At 41.9% G+C, this 6,995-nt stretch overlaps 2 protein-coding genes across 3 annotated transcripts in view; one reads left to right on the forward strand and one right to left on the reverse strand.

The window, feature by feature from the left end:
- Window positions 1-1,906, reverse strand: part of focad (focadhesin) — a 29,176-nt gene extending 27,270 nt beyond the window's left edge. The window contains exons 1-2 of one of the 2 annotated variants that reach the window (XM_026158210.1): window positions 1,809-1,906; window positions 1,048-1,578 (exon numbers count right to left, since the gene is read on the reverse strand). The gene's annotated coding sequence lies outside the window, so the exon portion shown is untranslated. The remainder of the gene's footprint in view (window positions 1-1,047; window positions 1,579-1,808) is intronic. The other variant, XM_026158203.1, reaches the window with a different exon arrangement.
- Window positions 1-6,995, forward strand: part of LOC113015885 (NACHT, LRR and PYD domains-containing protein 3-like) — a 525,401-nt gene that overhangs the window by 378,895 nt on the left and 139,511 nt on the right. The gene's annotated exons all lie outside the window — the stretch shown is intronic.

Below are 6,995 nucleotides of genomic sequence, written 5' to 3' on the forward strand. Positions count from 1 at the left end.
AGTTTTAGGGCCGAGCACAACAGCCTGTCTGGATTTAGAAGCAGGAAATTAGAGGTCACCAGGTCTTTTAGGTCTCTGTGATCAACAAATCACAACAACAGTCACGTGAAGGCACAGACCAAGAAGTACAGAGAAAATCCCACTAACCGCTCAACCCCAATGAGCAAGGCCTCGGCCACAGCAGGAAGGAAAATCTCCCTTTTAGCCGAAACAGACTGGAGGACGGGCAGACGTCTGACCGACTGGTGGAGAGGGAGGGACTCACATGGTGGATACTCATCTCTCACAGACGGTGAGAGGACAAAGACAAAAGTGTCGCCTCATATCAGGCGGCACCTCCAGGGCTGAAAACTGAAACCTGTGCAGAAGTGCCAAAAACTGCAATTCCCCTAACGGCCCCTGGAGCCTGCATCCAAAAGTGAGACAACCCCAACAGCCCCCTATATGAGCACTGTCACAGTTTACAGCTGTAGCTTTTTACCAGGCCTCACCTCTGCCCATCCAAGTGACCCACCTGTGTCACACACACTGTGAAGCTGAGCAGTGTGTCACTATGAAAGCTCTGCTTCTTCCATGGTTTATATACACATGCTGTGTGGATCTGTGTCTGAAGGAGCACAATACATTGGGACGCACACTCATTGTGTCCCAAGTGTCACTTTCAAACTATAAAATACAAAAATAAAATCAGCAGCGTTGCTCTGTTGGTCTCTAAGAGGACATCAGGCTAACATCTACTGTTATTAAATTAGTGCGACACACCATGATGAGCTGCACTCACACTGATACAGCCACATAGTACGTGACAGCTCAAATAATTAATCAGGAGTAATCCCCCAGATATATAACAACGCTCAATCTGGAAATGGCAAAGCCGACCACCCAAGACAGAGCAGCATGTTTATGAAGTGTCCCACAAGAAACTGGACACGTCAGAGAAACCAGGAGAGGAACTGTGGTGTTACATGATGAGTGGATGAATACAGCTGTTAAGGGTCACTGAGTGAAGGATGCAACAGGAGTGAAAAGGACAGTTTATAGTTAGACCTGCTCTGGTGTCTGTTTTGGAGATGGTGACAATGACTTCAAATTAAAATCTAAAACCCAGCTGGATGTGTCGTAGTGGAAAATGTTCAGTTTGTCTTTAGAGTGACTGGAATGGACGAGGAGGGCCAGCTCAGGGTGAACCTGAGACCAGGTGAGAGGAGGCAGATGAGTTGCTATGGAGACACTAAGAGGAGAAACCGGAAGAAGGAGAACGAGCTACTATCCGTGGCGTTTCCATCAGAGCCGCTGCGCAGATCGACCCTGCAGGGCTTCCGTCGTGATGTTCGTGGCAGGAACACTGCATTGTTTCTTGAAACTACACCGTTAGCTGGGTGACATTAACGGCGAGATGTGTGAAAACTGCAGTTCTCCAAGTGACAAGACTTTTATTAATGAAGTGAGTGAAAGTAAGGTTGATTTGTCAAAGCGGTTTCCTGCGGTGCGCAGCTCGTCCTGGTGTTTCCTACATTTCCCACAGGCCAAAGCGCTTCACCACGAAGCTTCCGTACACACGAGGCCATCCGCAGTTATCTGGTGATCGTAATACGGAGAAAACTAAACTGTAAAGTCGTCCGGACACAACTTAGCGCTGAACAGGACCTGCTAATAGCAGCTTAGCATCACCACAAGCTAATGCTAACGTTATACAGCTGACGGCAGGTTCACTGTAACAGATACGCGGCTGTAACTGTAACTGCAGCAGGCTAAGAAAGACTAACGAAGCTCAGATGAAGTTATACATGCTGTTCAACAAACTTTACCTCCTCCATCCAGCAGACCCGCGCGGAAATACGGCGAGCAGCGAGGGCCAAAAAGGACAGGAAACCGCCTGTCTCACGCGATTACGTCACAGACATGCACAGCACGCGCAGGCTGACTTCATATTTTCAGCACATTTAATAGAGCACTGCAATTATTATTGTTGTTGCTGTTGCTGTTTCTTGTTGTTAATATTATTTTATGACAAAATGTTGACACACTGTGTGAAATGTAAATAAAATTGAATGGTTTGCAAATCTCATGAACCCAAATGAGCTCATTGTGAATTTGGTGGCAGCAACATCCCAAAAAGCTTGCAGCATGGCCATGTTTCCAACATCACCTCTACTTTCAACAACCATCCATAAACACCTGGGAACTGAGGAGACCAGGTGCTGGACTTTTGGGAGAGCATCATTTTTGTCTGATATAAGGGACAGAGCTGCTCAACAGTCCTGCGGCTTTTCCTCTCGTGATGTCACAAATATCATCAAATATCTGGTTCAGGACTTGCGGTCTTCCACTACAAAGCCCTGCTGTAGTGTGCAGCTTAGCAACATCCTCCATAAACATGTAAAATACATCATCTCCATGGGAGCACATGTTGCTCTAAAACCTGTGTATATAATTCAGTCTTGGTTCCTTTCCAAATGTGCAAGGTGCCAATTCCATAGGCACTGATCTAATGCCAACCATCAGAGATGCAGCCTTTTTAAACACTGATAACAAACTTCAGCTCAGACATGCAAAGCGTCTCATTACAGACGCTTTACAGCCGGCGAACCTTTCAAAGTCTTGGGTCTGAGTTGAGTCCCTAAGAAACCATGTCGGCCGGTTTGGAAGCACGTCGCGAGGCTCCAAATGCTCCACCAGACCGCCGACAGGTCTCGCACACCACAGCCGCTCTATCACGTGACACATACTGCTCCTATGTGCTAAGGTCATGTGTTGGGTTACGCCATGTCGCAAGTTTTCTGAGGAGCTTTTGTGATATTTAGTAGATCGGATTACATCTTTGTTTATTTATTACTTATATACGATCCAGTAATTTAGGTCAGTATCGGACTGATACCGATATGCAACATCGGCTCGGTCCATCTCTAGTTCAGATGGCTTTTAATGAGCCTTATAAAATAAACACAGTTTAAAAACATCTAGCAACTAAATCAAGGGTAGCCTGAACTTACAGTCACTGAACACAGCAAGTGTCCCTGCTCTCAGATACAAAACCTGCCTTTAAAAGTTCAGAGTAATGAAATCAGCAGCACTGATTCTATCATTTCTAGTCTCACACACCACTTGTGCATTTCTGTTGTTTTGGTTCACATCGGTTGATTTTCTGCTGTAAACAACTAATGAGAACATTTTCTAAACCTCTGAGTGTCCATCAGGATCCTGTAGAAACAGCTTCCATGTCAAACATTAATATTCTGGATTCTGTTTAGAAAGAAAAAGATTTTTAGAAAATTCTCTAAAGAATTCAACATCTGTTTTGTTTTCTACTATTTATTTATTTTTTAAAGTCCCTCTAGCACAGATTTCTTTAGTCACATGTCTTTCTGTGTCTTCCATACAAACATTAAACATGCAAACACTCAACACAGCAACACTGAAAACATTTGAGTGTAACTGTCATTCAAATCAAACTTTATACACAATTACAACATGGAACAAAAGACAATCTAAACATTAAAACACTACAACCAACGAAGAAACAAATGAAACCAATCACAATCAACATCAAAATATGATCATGGAAAAATAGGAGAGACATATCATACAATTCATACACATTCATGTGAAATCTTTGGGTTCAATAACCTTCAATCCTTCTTTTAAATTACATTTAAATTTCAGCTGGTAGCAAAGAAATGAATCAGAAATTAACCTCAATGAATCTGCAGCTTCATCAATGTGATGCTGAGTTTCTGACTGAGATTGAGTCTGAACATGTCTGACTCTGTGAAACAGTCAGAGTGTTTCTCTGACAGCAGGAGCCTCTTTACACTCAGCTTCACACAGACGAGCTGAGGAACGATCAAGTAAACTTCTTCTTCTGTCATTTTTAACAGCAGCTTGCATCCAAAGATGTTGCACTACTGCCATCTCCTGGCTTTTACTCTTACTTCTCTTCCAGATCCTCAGATCCTCTTGATGACATCAGTATTTCTCAAAAATGAAAAACCACTCCTTTCACCTCATCAGGACTTAACTGATTAACCACTTTTTCAAACGTAAGTTTCATTTCACCACCAGTTCCCACCCCCAACACTCTCCTTTGACTTCTATACTTCAACTAATAACCACATGTTCAACCGTCTCCACAGCATTACACCATCACATAACCCAGTCGGATGTTTCCCCATCATAAAAAGAGAACCATTCAGAAAGCAATGACCTGTTTGTATTCTCCTGCTGCCTATTTAACCCACTACTCCTCTTAACTTCTATTGTGTTTTGTACCCATGTCTCCCTTTTGTTCCATTATCCCATGCCATTCTCCAGAAGTTCTTACTTTGTGGCCAAACTATTCTTTTCCCTCAGATTTCAACAATGGTATCTGCACATCTATGTCTACTTTTTTAACAGCTGCTTTAGCCAATCTGCTCTTTCATTACCCACAATACCTCTATGAGCCAGAGTCCACATTATCACTATATGTTTATTTTCTTCAGACACTCTATGATGAGCAAAAGGACGTCATACAAATTTACTTTCAATGCTGACAATGAATCACTACATATTATTACTTTTGAAATTCTGCTGTCTTCCACCCATTCTAAAGCCAACAGTGTGACATATAACTCAACTGCATATATACTCAGAAGATTTGATGTTGTTTTTGCAATCTTGAGCCTTAACTGCAGAATTACCACTGCTACACTTGTTGCTTCAGGTTTGGGATCTTTCGACCCGTCTGTATACACCTGTAAATAGTTCATTATAAAATTCTTCAATTCAATTCAATTCAATTTTATTTATACAGCACCAAATCACAACAGCAGTCGCCTCAAGGCGCTTTATATTGTACAGTAGATACATAGAAAAAAAATTACAATCATATGACCCCCTATGAGCAGCACTATGACGACAGTGGGAAGGAAAAACTCCCTTTTAACAGGAAGAAACCTCCGGCAGAACCAGGCTCAGGGAGGGGCGGGGCCATCTGCTACGACCGGTTGGGGTGAGAGAAGGAAGACAGGATAAAGACATGCTGTGGAAGAGAGACAGAGGTTAATAACAGATATGATTCAATGCAGAGAGGTCTGTTAATACATAGTGAAGAGAATTCCCTGACAGGTGACATTTAATTAAAGTGACTTTATCACCACACACACATTCAGAGGCAGTCTACAGGAGCAGAGCTGCCAGCTATTCAGCAAATGTCTCCCTGCAATCCTCACTGCAACACCTACATGTGAAAATGAAACCACCTCTACTGTTCACACATGAAAAATCGTGTGAATAACCAGTTTTCCTCACATCTCCATTTTAGTAACTCTGAAGTCTGAACTTTGGATTTTTGCATCCTGTTTGTACTGATAACTGTCAGTGGATGATTTTGATCCCAAAGAAATCTTTAACACACATGTAGTGATGGGACGTGTGCACTGAAACAATGGTTAGGAAACAGAAATCGCCTGAGAATCTGCTCATGTTTAAGATTTCTTCTTTACAAACATTTTCTATGGCTGTTCCCAGTATGACCAGTGATACAAAGCATGGGAAATGGGGATTAGTTCATTCAGACAAATACACCTTTTAAAATGTAAAAATAAAGAAATGAATCAATAAAATAAAAAGTCAAAGAAATAAAAAATAAGGGTCTGAGGCGTCTGTCTCACTGTATCCATGGCAACAATTTACTTCCTGTTCCTTCATATCAGAACCACATCTTTGAAATCAAAACATTTAAGATTCAAATTCAACCACAGATGTGTTCAATTAGATATTAAATGAAGCAGTGCAATGTTTTTATCACTATCCAAGTTTGAACTCTAAGTGGAAGATTTAAAAAAGAAACACACACACACACACACACACACACACACACACACACACACACACACACACACACACACACACAGTATGCAGACATGATTTAGGTGATGATAACATAACGACTGCACAGACCCGTGGGATGATTCATGTCCTTTTTCTTTCTCTATGCAATGATGAACTTCTTGCTTCAGGACCTTCTTGATGAATTTGTTTTCTAATCCACAGTTTTCTACCTGATCTGTGTGTTTGAAGTAAAATGTGTTGCTTCAAATGTAAAAGTTAAACAGACAGAAAGCATCAACGTGGACTTCAATCAGTGTTTTGTGTTCATACAGGTCAGCTGTTGCACACAGAGCTCCTGGATTTACACTGTGCCCTGGTTCCTGTGTTTCTGTATGTAGTTTAGTCTAAAGTGGATCCTCCTCATGTACAGACTGAATTATCTGTTCAACAATCAGCATTTCTGATTCATGGATTTCATTTGTTTTTGCTAGTTTTGACTGAGATTTCAACATATCTGTGGTGGCATCTGTTCAGTGTTATGGAGGTTTTACAGCACTAATCTCACTTCACTGCTTTCTTTCATTTGCGCAACATCTCTAAAGTTAGAAATATCCTGTCTCAGAGTGACGCTGAAAAACTAGTTCATGCATTTATTACTTCCAGGCTGGACGACTGTAATTCATTATTATCAGGAAGTCCTAAAAACTCGCTGAAAAGCCTTCAACTGATCCAAAATGCTGCAGCAAGAGTCCTGACAGGGACTAGAAAGAGAGAGCAGATTTCTCCTGTTTTGGCTTCCTGTTAAATTCAGAATTCAAAATCCTCTGCTCCTCACATACAAGGTCTTAAATAATCAGGCCCCATCTTATCTTAATGACCTTGTAGTACCATATCACCCTATTAGAGCGCTCCGCTCTCGCTCTGCAGGCCTACTTGTTGTTCCTAGAGTATTTAAAAGTAGAATGGGAGGGAGAGCCTTCAGTTTTCAGGCCCTCTTCTGTGGAACCAGCTTCCAGTTTGGATTCGGGAGACAGACAGTTTCAAACTTTCCTTTTTGCTAAAGCATATAGTTAGAACTGGAGCAGGTGACCTTGAATCCTCCCTTAGTTATGCTGCAATAGGTGTAGGCTGCTGGGGGGTTCCCATGATGCACTGAGTTTTTCCTTTCCAGTCACCTTTCTCAC

Source organism: Astatotilapia calliptera, chromosome 3 (assembly GCF_900246225.1).
Source record: "Astatotilapia calliptera chromosome 3, fAstCal1.2, whole genome shotgun sequence".
Lineage (NCBI taxonomy): Eukaryota > Metazoa > Chordata > Actinopteri > Cichliformes > Cichlidae > Astatotilapia > Astatotilapia calliptera.